Raw genomic sequence first — 24,523 nt, forward strand, 5'->3', positions numbered from 1 at the left:
CTGTGTGATGTCAGAATGCACACCCTGTTCCAAAATGTGATTGTTACGCAACAGGAGATTTAACCCACGCTGCCCTCACACCAAGGCACGCTACCTGATAATTATTGTGCCTCTGGAAAGTATTCAGACCACTTGACTTTTGACACATTTTGTTACATTACAGCCTTATTCTAAAATGTATTAAATAGTTTTTCCCCCCTCAATCTACACAAAATAACGCATAATGACAAAGCCAAAACAGATTTTTAGTTTGATAATTTATAAAAAAATATATGTAAAAAAATATCACATTTACATAAGTATTCAGACCCTTAACTCGCACCTTTGGCAGCAATTACAGCAGCACGTCTACTTGGGTAAGATGCTACAAGCTCGACACAACTGTATTTGGGGAGTTTCTCCCATTCTTCTCTGCAGATCCTCTCAAGCTCTGTCAGGTTAGATGGGAGCATTGCTGCACAGGTATTTTCAGGTCTCTCCAGAGATGTTTGATCGGGTTCAAGTCCGGGCTCTGGCTGGGCCAGTCAAGGACATTCAGCTTCTTGTGGCGAAGCCAGTCCTGTTTTGGCAGTGTGCTTAGGGTCGTTGCCCTGTTGGAAGTTGAACCTTCGCCCCAGTCTGAGTGTCACGTTCGTCGTAAAGATGAGACCAAGATGCAGCGTGAGTAGATTTCACATAATTTTAATCAACTGAAACTCATCTAACAAACAACTGAACGAAACGTGAAGCTATACGAATAGTGCAGACAGGCAACTAAACATAGAACAAGAACCCACGAAACCAAAAGGGAAAATGGCAACCTAAATATGATCCCCAATCAGAGACAACGATAAACAGCTGCCTCTGATTGGGAACCAATTCAGGCCACCATAGACATACAAATTCACCTAGACTTACAAAAAACTCTAGACAAGTCAAAACAAGCATACCCACCCTCGTCACACCCTGACCTAACCAAATCCACCGTGGGCATCTACCCTCGGTGGCGGCTCTGGTTCTGGACGCCGCCCCCTTCTTTACACTGGTCCCTCCACCTTTGTAGAGCTGAGCCGTGGCTCATTGCCAGAGGCTCTGGCCTGTGGATCATCGCCGGAGACCCCGGGCTGGGGACCGTCGTTGGAGGTTCGGACTGTGGCCCATCGTTGGTATTTCCGGACTGTGGAGGTTCCGGACTGTGGAGTTTCTTCCATTCCTCTCCGGAGATCCTCTCAAGCTCTTTCAGGTTGGGTGGGGAGCGTCGTTGCAGAGATATTTTCAGGTCTCTCCAGAGATATTCAATCAGATTAAAGTCCGTGCTCTGGCTGGGCCACTCAAAGACATTCACAAACTTGTCCCGAAGCCACTACTGTTCTGTCTTCTCTGTGTGCTTAGGGTCATTGTCTTGTTGGGAGGTGAACCTTCGCCCCAGTTTGAGGTCCTGGAGCAGGTTTTCATCATAGATCTCGCTCTGTACATCTTTCCCTCGATCCTGACTAGTCTCCCAGTCCCTGCCACTGCTTCACCGTAGGGATTTTGCCAGGTTTCCTCTCGATGTGACGCTTGGCACTCGGCCAAAGAGTTCAATCTTGGTTTCATCAAACCAGAGAATCTGGTTTCTCATTGGCTGAGAGTCTTTAGGTGCCTTTTCGCAAACTCCAAACAAGCTGTCGTGTGCCTTTTACTGAAGAGTGGCTTCTGTGTTTCCACTCTACCATAAAGGCCTGATTGGTGGAGTGCTGCAGACATGGTTGTCCTTCTGTAAGTTTCTCCCATCTCAACAGAGCAACTATGGAGCTCTGTCAGAGTGACCATCGGGTTCTTGGTCACTTCCCTGACCGAGGCTCTTCTCCCCCGATTGCTCAGTTTGGCCTGGCGGCCAGCTCTAGGAAGAGTCTTCCATTTAATAAGGATGGAGGCCACTGTGTTCTTGGGGACCTTCAATGCTACAGCAATTTCTTTGGTACGCTTCCCAATATCTGTGCCTAGACTTCATGGCTTAGTTTTTGCTCTGACTTGTACTGTCAACTGTGGGACCTTATATAGACAGGTGGGAGCCTTTCCAAATCATGTCCAATCGGTTGAATTTACCACAGATGGACTCCAATCAAGTTGTAGAAACATATCAAGGATGATCAATGGAAACAGAATGCACCTAATCTCAATGTCAAGTCTCATATCAAAGGGTATGAATACTTTAAGTAAGGTATGTTTTTTTTAATACATTTGGAAAATATTCTAAAATGTGTTTTTGCTTTGTCATTATGGTGTATTATGGGTAGATTGAGGGAAACATTTAATTGAATTCATTTTAGAATAAGGCAGTAACGTAACAAAATGTGGAAGGGGTCTGAGGGGGGTCTGAATACTCAAACAGGGCAACTGCAAACAGTTTCAGCAAGACTCTTATAGGATCAAAGAGAGCACAGCACGAGGTAACGACTCCCCCGTGTCAAGTTGCCCAGCAGACGAGCTGCCCCAAAAGGCCCAAAGGGAGTCACTCCCGCAGCACTGAACACACCCAGGTCCCACAACTGCACTGGACACCATTGTTGAGAGAGAAAAATTCATTGAGCTGGAGAGAGAGATGGTGGAGCTCAGAGCTTGTCCACACACTCCAGACAGCACAACAACACCCCACAACAAGACCCAGAGAATTGAAGGGGCTGATAGTGCAGCCAGCTCTCCTAGACAGCCGTCTAAGGGCTGAGGCGACAAAAATCAAGCAAGAGAGGGAGGAACACACAACCCAGCGAACAGTACTGGAGGTGAGAAAGGAGGAGGTGAGAAAGCTGAGGTGCGACAAAACAGGCCACTCACCCAGAGAAGCCAGCAGAACAGCCCCGGACCATAGCCTCAATACCATAGTGGGACAGACAATACAGCAGACCCCTCACCCCCAATAATCCGCCCGACACTCACTGATAACACACAAAAGCCAGAGATTGTGCACTTCATAGATTCTAACGGGAAATACATTGATGAGAATAACATCTTAAACTCTGGTCCCAAAACAGCAGATGCGCTGAAGGCCTGCTGCAACAGGCCCAACCCACATCATGCAACCTAAGAGGTATTCAAATCAATCACATTTTATTTCACCAGATGCTCAGCATGCTCTGCTCAAACCTGATGGTCCAACCCTAAACAACACGAAAAACAACACTGAACAATATGGAACACAATGCTTTTACTATATCATGCTGGAATATACGAGGTCTGAGGTCATCTGCCTTTGGCCTAAAGAGCAAGAACCCAGACTTCACCAAAGTAATAGTAAATACAGAAATTGTCATCTTACAAGAAACATGGTATAGGAGGAGACGGACCCACTGGTTGCAGGGAGCTGGTAGTCCAATCCACCTAACTACCAGGTGTGGAACAAGGAAGAGATTCAGGGGGTATGTTAATCGAAACAGTAGCATTTTACATCTGGTTAGAAATTAAGGAAATTATCGTAACAGAGAAAAATGGCCACGTTTCCTACCTATATCCCCCCAATAGAATCCCCATACTTAACAATGCATCCCATAGGGGGAGATCAACCCCTTCCAGGCCCATGGACATGTTCTAGGCTGTGGTGTCGTAAATGCCAGAACTGGACAAGAACCTGACACTCTCAGCACACAGCAGGACAAACACCTACCTGGAGGTGACACCATTCCGTCCCCCTCCTAGTCACACCTACGAAAAAACAAGCAACAAAAATAGGTCACAACTCCTGCAGCTCTGTTGCACACTGGGTCTGTAAATAGTCAATGGTAAAGCTTCGAGGGGACTCGTACGGTAGGTACACCTACAGCTCACCCCTTACTGTAGATTACTTTATCAATGACACCCCTATCAGATCACAGCTAAAATCAGTCTACTTGAACATAGCGATACTGAATCATGAAATTTCAAAGACAAACAAACTGCATACCACAATGAACAGAAATATATAAACTCAACATGCAACATTTTACTGAGTTACAGTTCATAAGGAAATCAATCAATTTACATAAATTAGGCCCAAATCTATGGATTTCACATGACTGGGAATACGGATATGCATCTGTTGGTCACAGATAGCTTAAATAAAACGTAGGGGTGTGGATCAGAAAACCAACCAGTATCTGGTGTGACCACCATTTGCCTCATGCAGTGAGACGTCTCCTTCACATAGAGTTCAGCTTCCAGGAATTGTGTACAGATCCTTGCGACAAGGGGCCATGCATCATCATGCGTAAACTTGTTATGGCGACGGATAGATGGCATGACTAAAGGCCTCAGGATTTCATCATGATATCCCTGTCATCGATAAAATGCAATTGTGTTTGTTGTCCGTATTTTATACCATAGCTTATACCTGCCCACTCCATAACCCCACCGCCACCCTGGTGCACTCTGTTCAAAATGCTAACATCAGCACACCGCTCGCCCACACGATGCCATAAACGTGGTCTATGGTTGTGAGGCCAGTGGACGTACTGCCAAATTCTATTAAACACTAGGCTTCTGGTGGACATTCCTGCAGTCAGGATTCCACTTGTGCGCTCCCTTGAGACATCTGTGGCATTGTGATGTGTGACAAAACTGCCCAAATTACAGTGGCCTTTTATTTTCCCCAGCACAAGGTCCACCTGTGTAATGATCATGCTGTTTAATCAGCTTCTTTATATGCCACAACTCTCAGGTGGATGGACTATATTGGCAAAGCAGAAATCCTCACTAACAGGGATGTAAACAAATTAGTGCATAAAATTTGAAAGACATTTCAGAGCTTTTATTTCAGCTCATGAAACATGTGAACAACAATACGTTGCATTTATCTTTGTGTTTAGTATATTTTCCCTTTCGTACTTAAACAATTTGCACATTGTTACCGTGTAGATAGCCATAATCTAACATTTGAAATGTCTATTTTTTTAAAGTAATGTTTACTGTTAATTTCTGATGGTTTATTTCACTTTTGTTTATTATGTAGGTTAAATCAAATCAAATGTTATTTGTCACATACTTTGTAAACAACCGGTGTGGGCTAACACTGAAATGCTTACTGGCTCTTCCCATCAATGCAGAGAAAGAAAATACATGTCACAAATACCACCGAAGATGGCTCCCCTTCCTGTTCGGTGGCGCTTGGCGGTCGTCGTCGCTGGTCTACTAGCGTTTTTGTCTAATTGTTTTCACCTGTTCCTTATTGGGGTTTTGGGGTGGGTGTTATTTAAGTTTTGTTTAGCCCGCTGGTGTTTGTGCAGTCTTGTGGTGTTTGTGTACTTTTGGGTTTTCGCTGTCCGGTATTTTGGTAACAGTGGTTTTGGGGTTGTTGCGCCTGTGTTTTGGGCTTCACCCATGTTTGTACCTGTTACTGTGCTTGAGTACATTAAAGCGTTTTTTCCCGTCTACCTTCTGCTCTCTGCGTCTGACTCCACTCCCATCACTCTCCCGACGTTACAGAAGCCCACACCACTATATGGAGTCAGCAGGAGCAGCGACCACCCCTCTCCCCACGATGGAGGAGAGAGTCCATCATACGTCCATCCTCCATACTATCGGATCAGCGATGGATTAAATGATGGAGAGGAGTGGTCTACATACTACCCCACCTACCCTCCCACCAGCAACTCTACCATCTCCTCCAGCGGGATCCAGTGCCAGCGCTCTGTGTATCATGCCTCCGAGGGAGTATGATGGAGCGGCAGCGGGGTGCCAGGAATTCCTGTTACAACTAGAGCTCTACCTGGCCACCGTCCGGCCGGCTCCCTCGGATGAGGAGAGCGTGAGTGTCCTCGTCTCCTGCCTGACAGGTAGAGCCCTGGAGTGGGGCAATGCAGTCTGGAACGGGCCAGACTCAGCGAAGGGCCACTACCCGGAGTTCACCCGCAGTTTCTGGGCCGTGTTGGATCGTCCTCCGGAGGGCCGAGCAGCGGGTGAGAGGTTGTTCCATCTCTGGCAGGGGACGAGGAGCGCGCAGGACTTCGCGCTAGAATTCCGGACCTTGGCCGCTGGAGCGGGAGCTTTCCTCATAGTAGCTCCGCCCCTGTGCTTTTTTTTCAAAGAAGCTCGGGCCAGCGGAGCGGAATTATGATGTGGGGGATAGGGAGCTGTTGGCCGTGGGGGATAGGGAGCTGTTGGCCATGGTTAAGGCCCTGAAGGTGTGGCGACACTGGCTTGAGGGGGCTAAGCACCCTGGACTGACCACCGTAACCTGGAGTATATCCGATCAGCTAGGAGACTGAATCCTCGTCAGGCAAGGTGGGCCATGTATTTCATCCAATTACGTTTTACGATCTCGATTCAACCAGGTTACCGCAATACTAAGGCCGACACGCTGTCCCGCCTATATGACACTGATGACCGGTCCATCGATCATGTTCTGAAATAGCTGCAAAGTCTGGACCCTTACAAATCAGCCGGGCTAGACAATCGGGACCCTCTCTTTCTAAAATGATCTGCCGAAATTTTTGCAACCCTTTTACTAGCCTGTTCAATCTCTCTTTCCTATCGTCTGAGATTCCCAAAGATTGGAAACCTTCCGCGGTCATCCCCCTCTTCAGAGGGGAGACACTCAAGACCCAAACTGCTATAGACCAATATCTATCCTACCCTGCCTTTCTAAGGTCTTCGAAAGCAAAGTTAACAACAGATCACCGACCATTTCGAATCCCACCGTACCTTCTATGGTGGGACTACTAAATGCATGCTATTCAACCGATCGCACCTGCCTGCCTGTCCAGCATCACTACTCTGGATGGTTCTTACTTAGAAATTGTGGACAACTACAAATACCTAAGTGTCTGGTTAGACTGCAAACTCCCCTTCCAGCCTCATATTAAGCATCTCCAATCCAAAATGGGTGGGGGTAATCACAGTCCAGGTGTCTTACCTCATTTGCACACACTGTATATATTTTCTTCAACTGTATTATTGACTGTATGTTTTGTTTATTCCCATGTGTAACTCTGTGTTGTATGTGTCAAACTGCTTTGCTTTATCTTGGCCAGGTTGCAGTTGTAAATGAGAACTTGTTCTCAACTAGCCTACCTGATTAAATAAAGGTGAAATAAAAATATACAGTGCCTTGCGAAAGTATTCGCCCCCCTTGAACTTTGCGACCTTTTGCCACATTTCAGGCTTCAAACATAAAGATATAAAACTTTTTTTTTTGTGAAGAATCAACAACAAGTGGGACACAATCATGAAGTGGAACGACATTTATTGGATATTTCAAACTTTAACAAATCAAGAACTGAAAAATTGGGCGTGCAAAATTATTCTGTACATATGCACGCACCACTTTTCAGTTTTTTATTTTGTAGAATTTTTTTGAAACATTTTTTTTTTCATTTCACTTCACCAATTTGGACTATTTTGTGTATGTCCATTACATGAAATCCAAATAAAAATACATTTAAATTACAGGTTGTAATGCAACGAAATAGGAAAAACACCAAGGGGGATGAATACTTTTGCAAGGCACTGTATAAAGCCCTTTTTACATCAGCAGTTGTCACAAAGTGCTATACAGATACCCAGCCTAAAACCTCAAAGAGCAAGTAATGCAGAAGCACAGTGGCTATGGAAAACCTCCCTAGGAAGAAACCTAGAGGAACCAGGCTCCGAACCCTTAGGGCTAATGGATATTGAATGAATTCATCTAACAAGACCACCATTGCCATGTCTAACATGTCAGTGCACATTGATCGCCATCTTCTAAGTGTGACCAACAATCAACAAAATCACAGAGAACAATGTTTACGATGCAGCAACAGGGAGCAGTGCAAAAAATACAACTACATCTACAGTACATGGGTGTTAAAGAACATTTTACGGACTATTTATGCATTCACTTTTGTATGTGGATTTGGATAAAATCATCTCCTAGGTATATGGCATATATTATATACTTTATTTTCAATAAAAAAACAGCTAGAGGTGCTGTGCCTTGACAAATCCAAAGACAGGTTCCTGGTGTTTAGAAGTGGAGACTTTTTCCATGTGGGAAGTCATTAAACTGCAGAACATTGCAGTGATGAGGTGTCACCCATAGAGTCAGAGGATGTTTAACCAGCCCAGAAGTCAGGTAGAAAAATATCAAATGATTGACCTCCCTGCTGTGATTCATGCAAGCTAAGTTATTAGCTAGAGATGCTAAATCATAAACTTGTTTGGTGACACTGATAGGTATAATACATTGTAATATACCTAGGGGATGGTGGTCAGTTTGGCTGCGTGCGAGATGGATTATGTAAGCACAGAAGTCTGATTCCAAACTTAAGCAAGTGCACACATAAATTGTATTATACCATAAATCTCCCATTGACATCAATGCATAATTTCCTTGAGTCTAAGTTTGAGTCACTCACAACACCTCCATATTGTAAGGTAAGATTCAGTCTCTTTCTGCATCAGGTGTATACTATGTGGTATATGTACAGTATATTATATTCAGTTAGATAATTTCTCTGCCTGCATAAGGTGTAGGACTACACGGCATATGCATACAGTCAGTTAGGTCATTTTAAATAGACCGGTTTCAATTACTATGGGACCTTTTGTTCTGAGAGATCATAGTCTCTCAGTGCTCAAGGCTTCATCAGCATGCAGCTACATAGATCCACTGGGTTAGCTGCTCCTTCGAACATCATTAAAAAGAGCACAGACTGCTGCTTCGACGACTCCAGAGACTGATTCAATTAGCCCCCGTGGACCTCCAGAGAGACAGGGAGCCAACCAGGTGTATCTGTGAGAGGAAGTGGGAAGGAAGGGAAAGGTGGTCAAATAAATCTAATTTCATTGGTCACATTTGCATATTTAGCAGATGTTATTGTGGGTGTAGCAAAATGCTTGTGTTCCTAGCTCCAACAGTGCAGTAGTATCTAACAATTCACAACAATACACACGAATCTAAAAGTAAAATAATGGAATTAAGAAATATACATATTAGGACAAGCAATGTCGGAATGGCATTGACTAGAATACAGTATATACTGTGGCAGACAGCAGGGAGAGGTGAGGGAAGTGGTTATTAAAGGGAGATACCTTGCAGCCCACTGGCTCCACCCCTGAGCCTTATATGGACTTCCTGCCCCAACAAGGTGAGCCTGTGATCCATTAGGCCAGGGAGTGCATGGGGATAAAAGAGGAAGCGGCCTGCACAAAGGGGCAGTGTGTGTTCTGAAGAGTGTGTGTTGTGACAAGAGCGTGTGTTGTGTTGTGAAGAGTGAGAAATATCTGTGTGATTACCTGTTCTTTTATTTATTTTTTATTTCACCTTTATTTAGCCAGGTAGACTAGTTGAGAACAAGTTCTCATTTACAACTGTGACCTGGCCAAGAATAAAGCGAAGTAGTTTGACACATACAACAACACAGAGTTACACATGGGAATAAACAAAACATACAGTCAATAATACAGTTGAAGAAAATATATATACAGTGTGTGCAAATGAGGTAAGACACCTGGACTGTGATTACCCCCACTGTGTACCAAACTATTTTGGCTGAGGACCAGAGTTTTAGGAATACCCCTGGAGAACGGAACGGACAACAATAACAGATTGTGGACTGTGAAATGGTTGGTGAATTCCCCCCTTTTCCCCAGTGTATAAAACTCCCTAATAAGCTCCCCATTTGCATTCTAGTTGTGCTCCTTGTGCGTGTTTGGTTATTGAACTTGGTGACGTGGAAACCCCACACCCTTGAACCTGCTACAATACACATGAGTAAAACAGAATGTAAACATATTAAAGTGACAAGTGTTCCATTATTACAGTGAACAGTGATTCCATGTCTATGTACATAACACAGCAGTCTCTAATGTGCATGGTTGAGTGACCGGGTGGTAGCTGGCTAGTATTTGTGCTTCTCAATTTCAGCCTGGCTCTGTCTGGTCTTGAGGTCCCCAGGTGGCAACACTCATGGCTTTTATTGGGCTATGCCTTGCAGGCTCTGGACAGTGTTCTCTCTTTTTATGCTACCTCTCTGCTGCTCCTAGACCGACAAGACAAGGACCTGGCCTGGGGAATTGCAAAGCACCACTGTCACTGCGAATGGGAAGACCCTTACGGTTCATGCCAGACCTCTGCAGTATAAGACCGTAAGAAACGAAGAGTTGTCGAGAGAGAGAGAGAGAGAGAGAGAAAATCACTGTCCACCAAGAATCTAATTGATTATCTACCAGTTATCTACCATTTGCATTTAACAAGACTAGTTCAAAGCTGCAATACACTCCACATCAGAGGGCTGCTGCATGTTCTGATGGAGGTATGCTACTCTGCCGGGTAATTCATCACAGACACATCAACCCATAAGACTAAGCCCTGTCTATACCAGGGAAGGGGGGCACTACTAAGCTATTTGGAATTGTTTTAAGGTCATACCAATAATCATTTTGTTATTTAAATTTGAAGACCCCTTGAAGTATAAAAAAATATAGACCAAAAATGTTTTGATGAAAAAATGTGCCCATACAAACACATTGAATATCAGATTCACTACATGGAACAAAAAAATTCAAAGGAAGTTTGTTCTGAAGTGTATCTCCTATATCCAAGATATAAGAAAGATCAGGAAACATATGTAATTCTTGAATTTAACCCCTTATTTTTGCAACTAAACAGTCGCTATATATACAGACAAAGTATGTGGGTGGCAGGTAGCCTAGTGGTTACACCGTTGGCCTAGTAACCGAAAGGTTGCAAGATCGAATCCCTGAGCTGACAAGGTAAAAATCTGTGAACCCATTGTTCCGAGGCCATCATTGAAAATAAGAATTTGACTTGCCCAGAAGATAAGGTAAAAAAAATGTGGACACCCCTTCAACTTTGTGGATTTAGCCACAATTGTTGCTCACAGTATAAAATCAAGCACATAGCATTGCAATCTCCATAGACTAACATTGGCAGTAGAATGTCCCAGACTAAAGTGCTCAGTTACTTTCCTAAGTGGCACTGTCATAGCATGCCACCTTTCCAACATATCCATTTGTCAAATGTTATTGTGAAGTGGGTGGCAGGGTAGTCTAGTGGTTAGAGCGTTGGACTAGTAACCGGAAGGTTGCAAGTTCAAACCCCTGAGCTGACAAGGTACAAATCTGTCGTTCTGCCCCTGAACAGGCAGTTAACCCACTGTTCCTAGGCTGTCATTGAAAATAAGAATTTGTTCTTAACTGACTTGCCTAGTTAAATAAATGTAAAATAAATAAAAAAAATAGGAGCAACAATGGCTCAGCTGCGGTAGGCCACAAGCCGCTATTGGACTCTGGAGCAGTGAAAATGCATTCTCTGGAGTGATGAATCTGGGTCAGGAGAACACTACATAGTCCAACTGTAAAGTTTTGTGGAGGTGGAATAAATGGTCTGGGGCTGTTTCATGGTTCGGGCTAGGCACCTTAGTTCCAGTGAAGGGAAGTCAACGCTACAGCATACAATGAAATCCTAGGTTATTCTGTGCTTCCAACATTGTTACATGTTTCGGGAAAGCCCTTTCCTGTTTCCGCATGACAATGTCCCTGTGCACACAGTGATCGGTGTTTGTCATGGTCTGACAACCACCGCTCTAGCTCTGTCACCTGTCACGCATATGCTGTGGATTAACAACAGCTGGTGCACGATATCTAAGGAAGTCTTGAGCTATTGCTCGCCTGAAGTAGAGTATCTCATGATAAGCTTCAGACCACACACTACCTACCTAGAGAGTTTATCTGTATCCTTTGTTCCTGTTTACATACCACCACAGGCAGAGGCTGGCACTAAGACTGCATTGAATGAGCTGTATTCCACCATAAGCAAACAAGAAAATGCTCACCCAGAGGTGGCGCTCCTAGTAGCCGGGGACTTTAATGCAGGGAAACTTAAATCCGTTTGACCAAATTTCGATCAGCATGTTAAATGTGCAACCAGAGGAGAAATAACTCTAGACCACCTATACTCCACACACAGAGACACATACAAAGCTCTCCCTCGCTGACCATAATTCTATCCTCCTGATTCCTGCTTACAAGCAAAAATTAAAGCAGGAAGCACCAGTGACAAGATCAATAAAAAAAGTGGTCAGAGGAAGCAGATGCTAAACTACAGGACTGTTTTGCTAGCACAGACTGGAATATGTTCTGGATTCCTCTGATGGAATTGAGGAGTACACCACATCAGTCATTGGCTTCATCAATAAGTGCATTGATGACGCCGTCCCCAAAGTGACCATATGTACATATCCCAACCAGAAGCCATCGATTTCAGGCAGCATCCGCACTGAGCTAAAGGCTAGAGCAGCCACTTTCAAGGAGCAGGACTCTAACCCGGAAGTTTATAAAAAATGCTGCTATGCCCTTCGACGACCCATCAAACAGGCAAAGCGTCAATACAGGACTATGATTGAATCATACTTCAACGGCTCTGACGCTTGTCAGATGTGGCAGGGCTGGCAAACCATTACAGACTACGAACGGAAGCACCGCCGACAGCTGCCCAGTGACACAAGCCTACCAGATGAGCTAAACAACTTTTATGTTCGCTTCGAGGCAAATAACACTGGGACATGCATGAGAGCACCAGCTGTTCTGGAAGACCGTGTGATCACGCTCTCCGCAGCCGATGTGAGTAAGACCTTTGAACAGGTCAACATTCACAAGGCCGCAGGGCCAGACGGATTACCATGACATGTACTGTGAGCATGCGCTGACCAATTGGCAAGTGTCTTCACTGACATGTTCAACCTGTCTGTATTACCAACATGTTTTAAGCAGACCACCACAGTCCCTGTGCCCAAGAACACTAAGGTAACCTGCCTAAATGACTACTGACCCGTAGCACTCACGTCTGTAGCCATGAAGTGATTTGAAATGCTGGTCATGGCTCACATCAACACCGTCATCCCAGAAACTCTAGACCCACTCCAATTTGCATACCGCTCCAGCAGATCCACGGATGATGCAATCTCCATTACACTCCACACTGCCCTTTCCTTCTTGGACAAAAGGAACACCTATGTGAGAATGCTATTCATTGACTACAGCTCAGCATTCAACACCATAGTGCCTTCAAAGCTCATTAATAAGCCAAGGACCCTGGGACTAAACACCTGCCTCTGCAACTGGATCCTGGACTTTGTGATGGGCTGCCCCCCAGTTGGTAAGGGTGGGTAACAACACATTCGTCATTCTGATCCTGCGTGCTCAGTCCCCTCCTGTACTCCCTCTTCACTCATGACTGCACGACAAGGCACGACTCAAACACCATCATGAAATTTGCAGATGACACAACAGTGATAGGCCTGATCACCGACAACGACGAGACAGCCTGTAGGGATGAGGTCAGAGACCTGGCCGTGTGGTACCAGGACAACAACCTCTCCGTCAATGTGATCAATACAAAGGAGATGATTGTGAACTACAGGAAAAAGAGGACCGAGCACGCCCCCATTGTCATTGGCGGGACTGTAGTGGAGCATGTAGAGAGCTTCAAGTTCCTTGCTGTCCACATCACCAACAAACTAACTTGGTCCAAGCACACCAAGACAGTCTTGAAGAGGGCACAATAAAACCTATTCCCCCTCAGGAAACTGAACAGATTTAGCATGGGTCCTCAGATCCTCAAAAGGTTCGACAGCTGCACCATCGAGAACCTCCTGACTGGTTGTGTCACTGCCTGGTGTGGGTAGCCCAGTACATCACTGGGGCCAAGCTTCCTGCCATCCAGGACCTCTATACCAAGTGGTGTCAGAGGAAGCCCCTAAAAATTGTCAAAAGACTCCAGCCACCCTAGTCATAGACTGTTCTCTCTGCTACCACACGGCAAACGGTACCGGCGAGCCAAGTCTAGGTCCAAGAGGCTTCTAAACAGCTTCAACCAGCAAGCCATAAGACTCCTGAACATCTAGTCAAATTGCTACCCAAATTGCTTTTGGAGCAGGAATGTAAGCCCCCACCAACCACTCAATTCCCCCCTGAAAATGGGAGGCAGATGGTGCATTGGCTTCTTCTGTCAAAGCCAGGGGGAAACATTGTTCAATAATTAATTGGGCTGTGGATGACAATGCACCCAACCACAGGGCACGAGTGGACCCTAAATGGTTTGATGAGCATGAAAGCGATGTGAACCATATGCCATGTCCGTCTCAATCACCAGCTCTCAACCCAATTGAACACTTATGGGAGAATCTGGAGCGTCATTTGAGACAGTTTTCCACCACCATCAACAAAACACCAAATTCTGGAATTTCTAGTGGAAGAAGGGTGGCGCATCTCTCCAATACAGTTCCAGACACAAGTATAATCCATGCCAAGGCACATTGAAGCTGTTTTGGTGCGTGTGGTGACCCAATGCCCTATTAATTTATTATTTTGGCAGTTACCTAAATTTCACAATTCAAAATGAGACTATTGGATTTATTTTTATGTTAAATGCTTCAGTTGCCATGGGCTTTAGGTGAATGAACAAAGCACTTTTCTTTGCTTTTAAATAATGTATTATTTAATCCACAAAAGGTATTTGGAATGCCACCTAATGAGATCCATGGCACACACTAATAACAGTGATTAAAAAAACAAGTGACTCCATTAGAGTCAGTTTGCACCAAAACAAGGCCTTTTTCACAGCCAACTTGTAAGGCCATTTACACACACACATACATACATACATACATACATACAGTGCCTTCCAAAAGTATTCATCCCCCTTGGAGTTTTACCTATTTTGTTGTGAATACTTTCGCAAGCTGCTGTACATACAACACACTACCATTAAAACATTTGGGGTCACTGACAAATGTCCTTGTTTTTGAAAGAAAAGCTAATTTGTCCATTTAAAATAGCATCAAATTGATCAGAAATACAGTGTAGACATTTTTTATGTCTTGAAGGCTAGCATCCCGGAGTCGCCTCTTCACTGCTGACGTTGAGACTGGTGTTTTTGCAGGTACTATTTAATGAAGCTGCCAGTTGAGGACTTGTGAGGCGTCTGTTTCTCAAACTCGACACTCTAATGTACTTGTCCTCTTGCTCAGCCTCCCAATCCTCTTTCTATTCTGGTTAGAGACAGTTTGTGCTGTTCTGTGACGGGAGTAGTACACAGCATTGTAGGATATCTTTAGTTTCTTGGCAATTTCTCTCATGGAGTAGCCTTCATTTCTCAGAACAAGAATAGACTGACGAGTTTCGGAAGAAAGTTCCTTGTTTCTGGCCATTTTGAGCATGTAATCGAACGCACAAATGCTGATTCTCCAGATACTCAACTAGTCTAAAGAAGGCCAGTTTTACAGCTTCTTTAATCAGAAAACCAGTTTTCAGCTGTGCTAACAAAATTGCAAAGGGGTTTTCTAATGATCAATTATCCTTTTAAAGTGATAAACTTGGATTAGCTAACACAATGTGCCATTGGAACACAAGAGTGATGGTTCCTGATAATGGGCCTCTGTACGCCTATGTCGATATTTCATTCAAATCAGCTGTTTCCAGCTACAATAGTCATTTACGACATTAATCATGTCTACACTGTATTTCTGATCAATTTGATGTTATTTTAAAATTGACAAAATAAATAAATAAATTCAAAACAAGGCCATTTCTAAGTGACCCCAAACTTTTGAACGGTAGTGTGTGTATATATATATATATATTTATATATATTTATATATAAATAAATAAATAAATAAATAAACCGGGGCTCTGAACCTGAACCACAATGTGATGATTCAAAAGAAAATGTATTATTCAGTGAGACCACAATGCAATTCAAGCAGAGAAGGTCAACAGACAAAAATACAACTCTGGGAAAAATGCCAGCTCCACGAAAAATGAAAAGGCCGCATGCAGATGACGACATAGGATATATTTTTGGGGGGTGGGACATATTTATGATTAAGTCTGTGCCCAAACCTAATTTTTATACAAAGAGGGGATAACAAAGACATGATAAAATGGAGCAATATTCACAAAAAATGTGCTTCTCTTGCTAATTGACCCATAGTATTGATTTTCTATGATAACCACAACTCTTATAATTTGCCCTGATCGAGATAGGCTAATCACAGGAGAAGAAAGTACACTAAGGGTCGAAGTGAATTGGAGAAATCTTGTTGAATATGGCTGCTTATATTTATTAACACAAGTAGTTGAGTTTTGATTGAAAAGTCTAAATAAGTGGTCAAATGGTATCATGGCCAACTACTCATTATCATTGAGTATAACGACACCTTCCCGTGCAGTTGCTTTAATCTCTTAATCTCATGTTCAAAACGAACACAGAAGCGGACAAACTCCTGCAGGTATCCGCTTGTCTTTCCCCCATTGTCATCCTGTCTTCTATTCTCTTACGCACAGCTACAACTGACTACAGTTTGATTTAAAATACACGTTTCATTACAAAATAAATTTAACTTCAGCTACTGTATTCTACAGGTAACAAAAGAGACATGTGTGTCCCCATCAAGAAAACCAAAAATGTCGCTCAAACAGAAGGGGGAATTAACAGTCACTGGCAACAACTAAAATTAAACAGGTGGGGTTTCAGGAGGGTTATGAACGACACTCACAGGGGTGTCCACTGAAAGTTGACTAGAAACATCAACTGAAACCCTAAAGACACCCACCAAGAGCACCCACTAGTTTTGCCAGAGAAGAGGCAACTAAAGAAAAACCCACACCAAAGTTAAACAGGGAGCAAACCAAAAAGGTGGAGCGAAACGAAATCATGGAAATCCGACAAATAAATGTTTTCATAGAAATCAAATAGGGGGTGTTGACCCACTACATCTCTCAAGACAAACACTGGGCCAGCCATTCTTAAATAGCACCTGTGCCAGCAACAGGTGGGACACCTTCCCATTAATGAGATGGCACACCAGCACAGGTGGAACACATACAGACTAACAATGTGACACAAATCGGTGCACCCTACAGTACGTGCTAAAGTGCTACACGTAATAATGTCACACCTCAAAACATAAATGGAAAAACCATAGCCTGTTATAGTAAGAATAAAAAGGAAAATAGTGAATCCCAAATAATTTATCAAAGACAGCCTTGGGTGCTCCCTGCGCTCCTCTGACACTTGCATGCAGTAGAAGTGGTGGAGCATCACGCACATTCTCAATATTTGATAGCACACAGGCTGTAATGGAAACCTCTGGGTGGGAATAAGTCCCCATGCAGCATAATGAAGGATCCTGAAGTACATCGTATGTGAAGTTTACCCTCACAGTGCTGCAAAGCCAATGATATGGCAAAGAGAGGAGCTGCTGCAGTCAAATAGACAGTCATATAAACTCAGCAAAAAAAAGAAACGCCCTCTCACTGTCAACTACGTTTATTTTCAGCAAACTTAGACATGTGTAAATATTAAGTACTGCGTTAAGTACTGCAGTGCATCTCCTCCTCATGGACTGCACCAGATTTGCCCGTTCTTGCTGTGAGATGTTACCCCACTCTTCTACCAAGGCACCTGCAAGTTCCTGGACATTTCTGGGGGGAATGGCCCTAGCCCTCACCCTCCGGTCCCAGACATGCTCAATGGGATTGAGATCCGGGCTCTTCGCTGGCCATGGCAGAACACTGACATTCCTGTCTTGCAGGAAATCACACACAGAATGTGTAGTATGGCTGGTGGCATTGTCATGCTGGGGGGTCATGTCAGGATGAGCCTGCAGGGAGGGTACCTCATGAGGGAGGAGGATGTCTTCCCTGTAACATACAGTGCTGAGATTGCCTGCAATGACAACAAGCTCAGTCCGATGATGCTGTGACACACCGCCCCAGACCATGAAGGACCCTCCACCTCCAAATCGATCCCGCTCCAAAGTGGTGGTGCCTTGGTGTAACACTCATTCCATCGACGATAAACCCGAATCCGACCATCACCCCTGGTGAGACAAAACCGCGACTCGTCAGTGAAGAGGGGCAGCAGGGTAGCCTAGTGGTTAGAATGTTGGAATAGTAACCAAAAGGTTGCAAGTTCAAATCCCTGAGGTGACAAGGTACAAATCTGTCGTTCTGCCCCTGAAGAGGCAGTTAACCCGCTGTTCCTATGCTATCATTGAAAATAAGAATTTGTTCTTAACTGACTTGCCTAGTTTTAAAAAAATAGCACTTTTTGCCAGTCCTGTTTGTGCCCATAGGCGACGTTGATGCCGGTAATGTCTGGTGAGGTCTTGCCTTACAACTAGCCAGCCAAACTCTCTCAGCCTATTGCGGACAGTCTGAGCACTGATTGAGGGATTGTGCATTCCTGGTGTAACACGGGCAGTTGTTGTTGCCATCCTGTACCTTTCCCACAGGTGTGAGGTTTGGATTCCTGTGCAGGAGTTGCTACACGTGGTCTGCCACTGCGAGGATGATCAGCTGTCCATCCTATCTCCCTGTAGCACTGTCTTTGGCGTCTCACTGTACGGACATTGCAATTTTTTGCCTTGGCCACATCTGCAGTCCTCATGCCTCCTTGCAGCATGCCTAAGGCACGTTCACGCAGATGAGCAGGGACCCTGGGCATCTTTCTTTTGGTGTTTTCAGAGTCGGTAGAAAGGTCTCTTTTAGTGTCCTAAGTTTTCATAACTGTGACCTTAATTGCCTACCGTCTGTAAGCTGTTAGTGTCTTAACGCCCGTTCCACAGGTGCATGTTAATTAATTGTTTATGGTTCATTGAACAATCATGGGAAACAGTCTTAAAACCCATTAAAATGAAGATCTGTGAAGTTATTGGGATTTTTACAAATTATCTTTGAAAGACAGGTTCCTGAAAAGGAACATTTCTTATTTTTGCTGAGTTTAGTATTACATCATAGGGGGAAAAGAGGGGATTCTTTAAAGAAAATAAGGTATGGCATTCATTGAGTGCCTCATTTATTTGACAATAAATCAGTGGGATGGGGAGATATTTCCCAGCTTTTCTGTGGTGAGATAGAGGTTAAAGAGGAAAAGCACATATCGGGAATTAAGCTGGCCCCTCAGGTCAAAAAACTGACACGTTATGGAAGTGTGGTGTCATTTTAACATGCACACTTGCGTCATACAGATGGTGTTATCAGATCAGTTTACCCACTGCAGGTGATGTAACTGACACGTAGACTTAAAAAAATGTCCAGACAGGATATAACTGTCTGGCGAAATGGGCTTGAGAAATCACAGACAGCACATCAAGTGCAATCGAAGGCTAAAGATAAACCAACATGTTTTATTCCTAGCTCGAACCTCAAAATATCTTGAAAGTGACACCCTAAAGACTTGACTAGTTCAGTATCACTTGATTATGCGTGCACATCATGGTTCACCAGCATCCCTAAACAGCTAAAGAATAAGCTACAGACCAGCCAAAACAAGCTGGTGGAAATTGTACTTAAACTCCCCCGTCGTACTCATCTGAAGGTCGAGCAATTTAATCAGCTAAGCTGATTAAAATCTGTATGTAATGAGATCCTGAGGCCCATTGCTGTACCAGTCATCCGCTGCCATCACCTCATGTTTCAGCATGATAATGCATGGTCCCATGTCGAAAGAATCTGTACACAATTCCTGAAAGCTGAAAATGCCCCAGCTCTTCCATGGCCTGCATACTCACCAGACATGTCACCTATTGAGCATGTTTGCGATGCTCTGGATCAATGTGTACAACAGCATGTTCCAGTTCCTGCCAATATCCAGCAACTTTGCACAGCCATTGAAGAGAAGTGGGAAAACATTCCACAGGCCACAATGAACAGCCTGATTAACTCTATGCAAAGGAGATGTGTCGAGCTGCATGAGGCAAATGGTGGTCACACCAGATACTGACTGGTTCTCTGATCCACGTCCCTTTTTAAGGTATCTGTGGACAACCTATGCATATCTGCATTCCCAGTTATGTGAGAATCCATAGATTAGGGCCTAATGAATTTATTTTAATTGACTGACTTCCTTATATGAACTGTAAATCAGTCAAATCTTTGGAATTTTTGTATATTCTCACGCCTGGTGCAGTGTATATTCCCTCCTTGGCGCTCGAGGGTGCCAGGCTGCCCAGCACTACGCACTCCTGCCACCATCATTATGCACACCTGCTTCCCTCATCACGAGCATCAGCGAGTCATTGCACTTACCTGGACTCAATCACTTGTGTTATTTCTTCTCCTTTTTCTTTCTGTTCCCCAGCTCTGTTCCCCGCTTCAGCATTGATTGTCATATGTTGTGTTACCCGGTTCTGATGTTACCTGTCCTGTTCCATGTCTGTGCAGTATTAAATGTTCACTCTCCGTACCTGAGTTTCATCTCCAGCATCGGTTCGTACAGTACATTATACCTGTACCACCAATTTCAGCCATAATATCTATACACACTACTAGACCTCACCCAAATATATTACACTACATCAAGACAAATACTATACTATTCCAACTACACTATACACAACTAGCCCCAAATTACACTACATCAACACAAGTACGATACCATTATACTACACCACATTACACCTATTTTGTCCCCTAACACTGACCTCAAGGTCAAGGTCTGAAATGTGTCATGTGACCTCAGTAAACAGAAAATGTATTTCTGTAGGGAAGAGGATGATGTTTGATTCTTTACACCTCTCTAATCTCCAACTATCTGCAAGCGTCTTGTGCTTTTGGTGGACTTTAATGTTTAGGATGTCGTTGTTTGCGTCGCTGAGCAGTGCCCAATAAATAATTACATCTAATTGTTAGATGCTACCACGCCTCTCAAAATCAAAGCCAAACATGGATGTCAAGGTTTGCATGTACACGTTCCATTCTACTTCTTGTTTGCTTCCTATCTGCGAGGTTGATTAGCTACGGCAAAGTGGTGTGAAACACAGACAGGTGACTATGCAAAACAAGAACACAACATGGAATCCATGTTGGGTTTTGATTTGGAGGGGGATGGAATTAATTATGTACTGGGCACTGCTCAACGATGCAAATGATGACTTCCTAATCAGAACCGATTACAGATATAGGCTCGGAGGTGGAAAAAGTTTAGCCAAACAAGCATAGGCAAAGGTTGGCAGATAACTCACAAGGTGGATGTATGTTATAAGATTAGATGGAGATCCAATTGACACAATCTCTGTTACTATCTATGCATAGTCACTTTATTAACTCTACCTACATGTTCATATTACCTCAATAACCCCGACTAACTTGTACCCCCGCACATTGACTCTGTACCGGTACCCCCTGTATATAGCCTCGCTATTGTTATTTTACTGCTGCTTTTTAATTATTTGTTACTTTTATTTCCCCCCCAAAAAATGCATTGTTGGTTAAGGGTTTGTAATGAAGCATTTCACTGTTGTATTCGACTCATGTGACAAATACAATTTGATTTGATCTAGTACCACTGGGCTAGCTGTTTAGGAGCCCTGTTTATGATGTTTTCTGGTCCTTGTGTTGATGTAGTGTGTTGTCTTGTATTGTATAGTGACTGGATATTATATTTAGGTGTTGTCTAGTAGCATGACAATGCAAAACCATAGAAATAAAATCTCATGGAATGGAATACATTTTTATGTAATGCCAGTTGGGGACACATCCTGCTTCTACTCATGGATAAACTTTTTAAATGGTCCAACCTATTATGACATCATTGAAGGAAATTGGGATAATCGTTCTACTCATTCTATTTTAGTTAAAACAGCCAAAGGTAGCTGCTCCAATGATTAATGCACAAGGCTGGCATAGTCTTGCTGAGTTCCACTCTGGTTTAAACTGAGCTATTAAGCAGCCTACAAACCATAATATATTATTAGGACAATTAGCATGCAACTACAAGCCCCTCAGTCGCATCTGTCCAATGCATGTCAACAACTATTATAGCTTGCCCTCTCCATAGCAAGCTGCTCTGGCTGCACTGATTGGTGAAGTAATTTAATGTTGAGTGAAATGTAAAAAATATACACTACCGTTTGCTGTCACTTAGAAATGTCCTTGTTTTTGAAAGAAAAGCACAAAAAAAATCAATTTAAAATAACATTAAATTGATCAGAAATACAGTGTAGACATTAATGTTGTAAATGACTATTGTAGCTGGAAATGGCTGATTTTTGTAATGGAATATCTACATAGGCCCATTATCAGCAACCATCACTCCTGTGTTCCAATGGCACGTTGTATTAGATAATCCAAGTTTTGTCACGCCCTGGTCTAAGTATTTTGTGTTTTTCTTCATGTATTGGGTCAGGCCAGGGTGTGGCATGGAGTTTTTGTATTGTGGTGTGTTTTGTCTTGGGGTTTTGGTGTGTATGTTTTTGGGATTGTAGCTAGTGGGGTTATCTAGCAAGGTCTATGGCTGTCTGGAGTGGTTCTCAATTAGAGGCAGGTGCTTATCGTTGTCTCTGATTGGGAACCATATTTAGGCAGCCATATTCTTTGAGCTTGTCATGGGTGATTGTCCTATTTGTCCTTAGTGTCCTATGTGTATGCTCTGTTAGTTTGCACCAGATAGGCTGTTTTGGTTTCGATTACGTTTATTGTTTTTGTAAGTTTGTGTTTCTTTGTTTGATTAAACATGAATCTCAATCTACACGCCGCATTTTGGTCCGACTCTCCTTCACCACTAGAAAGCCGTAACAAGTTTATCATTTTAAAAGGCTAATTGATCATTAGAAAACCCTTTTGCAATTATGTTAGCACAACTGTTGTGCTAATTAAAGAAGCAATAAAACTGGCCTTCTTTTGACTAGTATCTGGAGCATCAGCATTTGTGGGTTCGATTACAGGCTCAACATGGCCAGAAACAAAGAACTTTCTACAACATTAACAATGTCTACACTGTATTTCTGCTCAATCTGATGTTATTTTAGTAATGGACAAAAAAAATGTGCTTTTCTTTCAAAAACAAGGACATTTCTAAGTGACCCCAAACTTTTGAACGGTAGTGCATTTGCTTAACTCTATTTCTTAAACTGCATTGTTGGTTAAGGTATTCGACTTATGTTACAAATAACCTTTGATTTAAACACTCCCACATCTAACTATATGATCTTCTCTAGGGTGGAAACCAGAAATATTTTATGTATTTTATTTGGCTGCCCACCTTCCTTGGACTTATATAATGAATAACTGATATAATGTTCTACTAACCAACTTTCAGCATTGTTGTCATTGAATTGCAGTTCATTACAGTAAGTGGCATGAATAGTGTGCTAACTAAAGGGAGATAAACTGGCTTCTGAGCTTATTGAGAATGTTATTGTCTTGACAAAGCCATTCCCAAGGAATCACATTCTGGATTGTAATTGCTTCAGGATTTTGATGGGACAGTGAATGGTTTGGCTGTGAACAAAAGTGTCTCTTGACTAAAGTCATATTTTACCAAGAGTTGGAAACGGCTCAGGAAACAAAATTGAAAAGTACAAAAAATTTTAAGGAATAGAATCAGAACTGGGAATGAAAGTAACCTATACTGTTTCAGAACAGAACCGTTATTTTAATAAAGGCATGGAAACCGGTAAAAAAAAAGTTCAACATTCCGGGCGTTTTTTTCCAGTTATGCAAAAAAACACTCAAACTTATTTCAGTGTCTGCCTGTCAGCTTAAAATCTTTGCCAGTATGTGTGCGTAGGCTACTTGCCCCTCTTGCTCCAAAGCATAGATACTGTAGCCTACTGATGTTACAACTGTGATTCAGAAATTAGGGAAATTGTTTGTTTTTTTGAGAATAATGGATTAACTTTTTCAATGCTAGTTAAAAGGATAATATAGTTATCACGTTTCACATAAGATTTATTAACTACAAAAAGGTAAGTTGTGTTTTTATTTTATTCTGGTGCCTCACTGCACATGCTGGCTTGTTCTGGTCCAACGTTAAGCCATCTCTTGGAAGTTCAAAGAAGCCTCTTCTCCGTAGGTATAATTCTGTGGGCCTAATTCAGACAATACATGTCATAAGGTGCCCAGCGCGCCAAGCCTCCTCCTCTACCCTCTCTCCCCACACTCTATATTTCAGTCGCATCTGTCCAATGCATGTTAACAACTATTATAGCTTGCCCTCTCCATAGCAAGCTGCTCTTGCTGCACTGATTGGTGAAGTAATTTAATGTTGAGTGAAAGGTAAAAAATATACACTTACCGTTCAAAAGTTTGGGGTCTGTCATGCCCTGACCTGAGATATCTGTTTTCTTTATATTTTGGTTAGGTCAGGGTGTGACTAGGGTGGGTACGCTAGTTTTTGTATTGTCTAGGGTTTTGTAGGTCTAGGTATTTGTATGTTTATGGTGGCCTGATATGGTTCCCAATCAGAGGCAGCTGTTTATCGTCGTCTCTGATTGGGGATCATATTTAGGTAGCCATTTCCCTTTGGTGTTTGTGGGATCTTATTCTATGTTTAGTTGCCTGTCTGCACTATTCATATAGCTTCACGGTTAATTTTGTTCGTTTGTTCAGTGTTCATTCTATTTAATTAAGAAGAATATACGCATACCCCGCTGCACCTTGGTCTCCTTCATATGAAGAACGTGACAGGGTAACTTAGAAATGTCCTTGTTTTTGAAAGAAAAGCAATTATTTTCTCCATTAAGATAACATTGATCAGAAATACAGTGTAGACATTGTTAATGTTGTAAATGACTATTGTAGCTGGAAA

This window comes from Oncorhynchus kisutch, linkage group LG7, assembly GCF_002021735.2.
Source record: "Oncorhynchus kisutch isolate 150728-3 linkage group LG7, Okis_V2, whole genome shotgun sequence".
Taxonomy (NCBI): domain Eukaryota; kingdom Metazoa; phylum Chordata; class Actinopteri; order Salmoniformes; family Salmonidae; genus Oncorhynchus; species Oncorhynchus kisutch.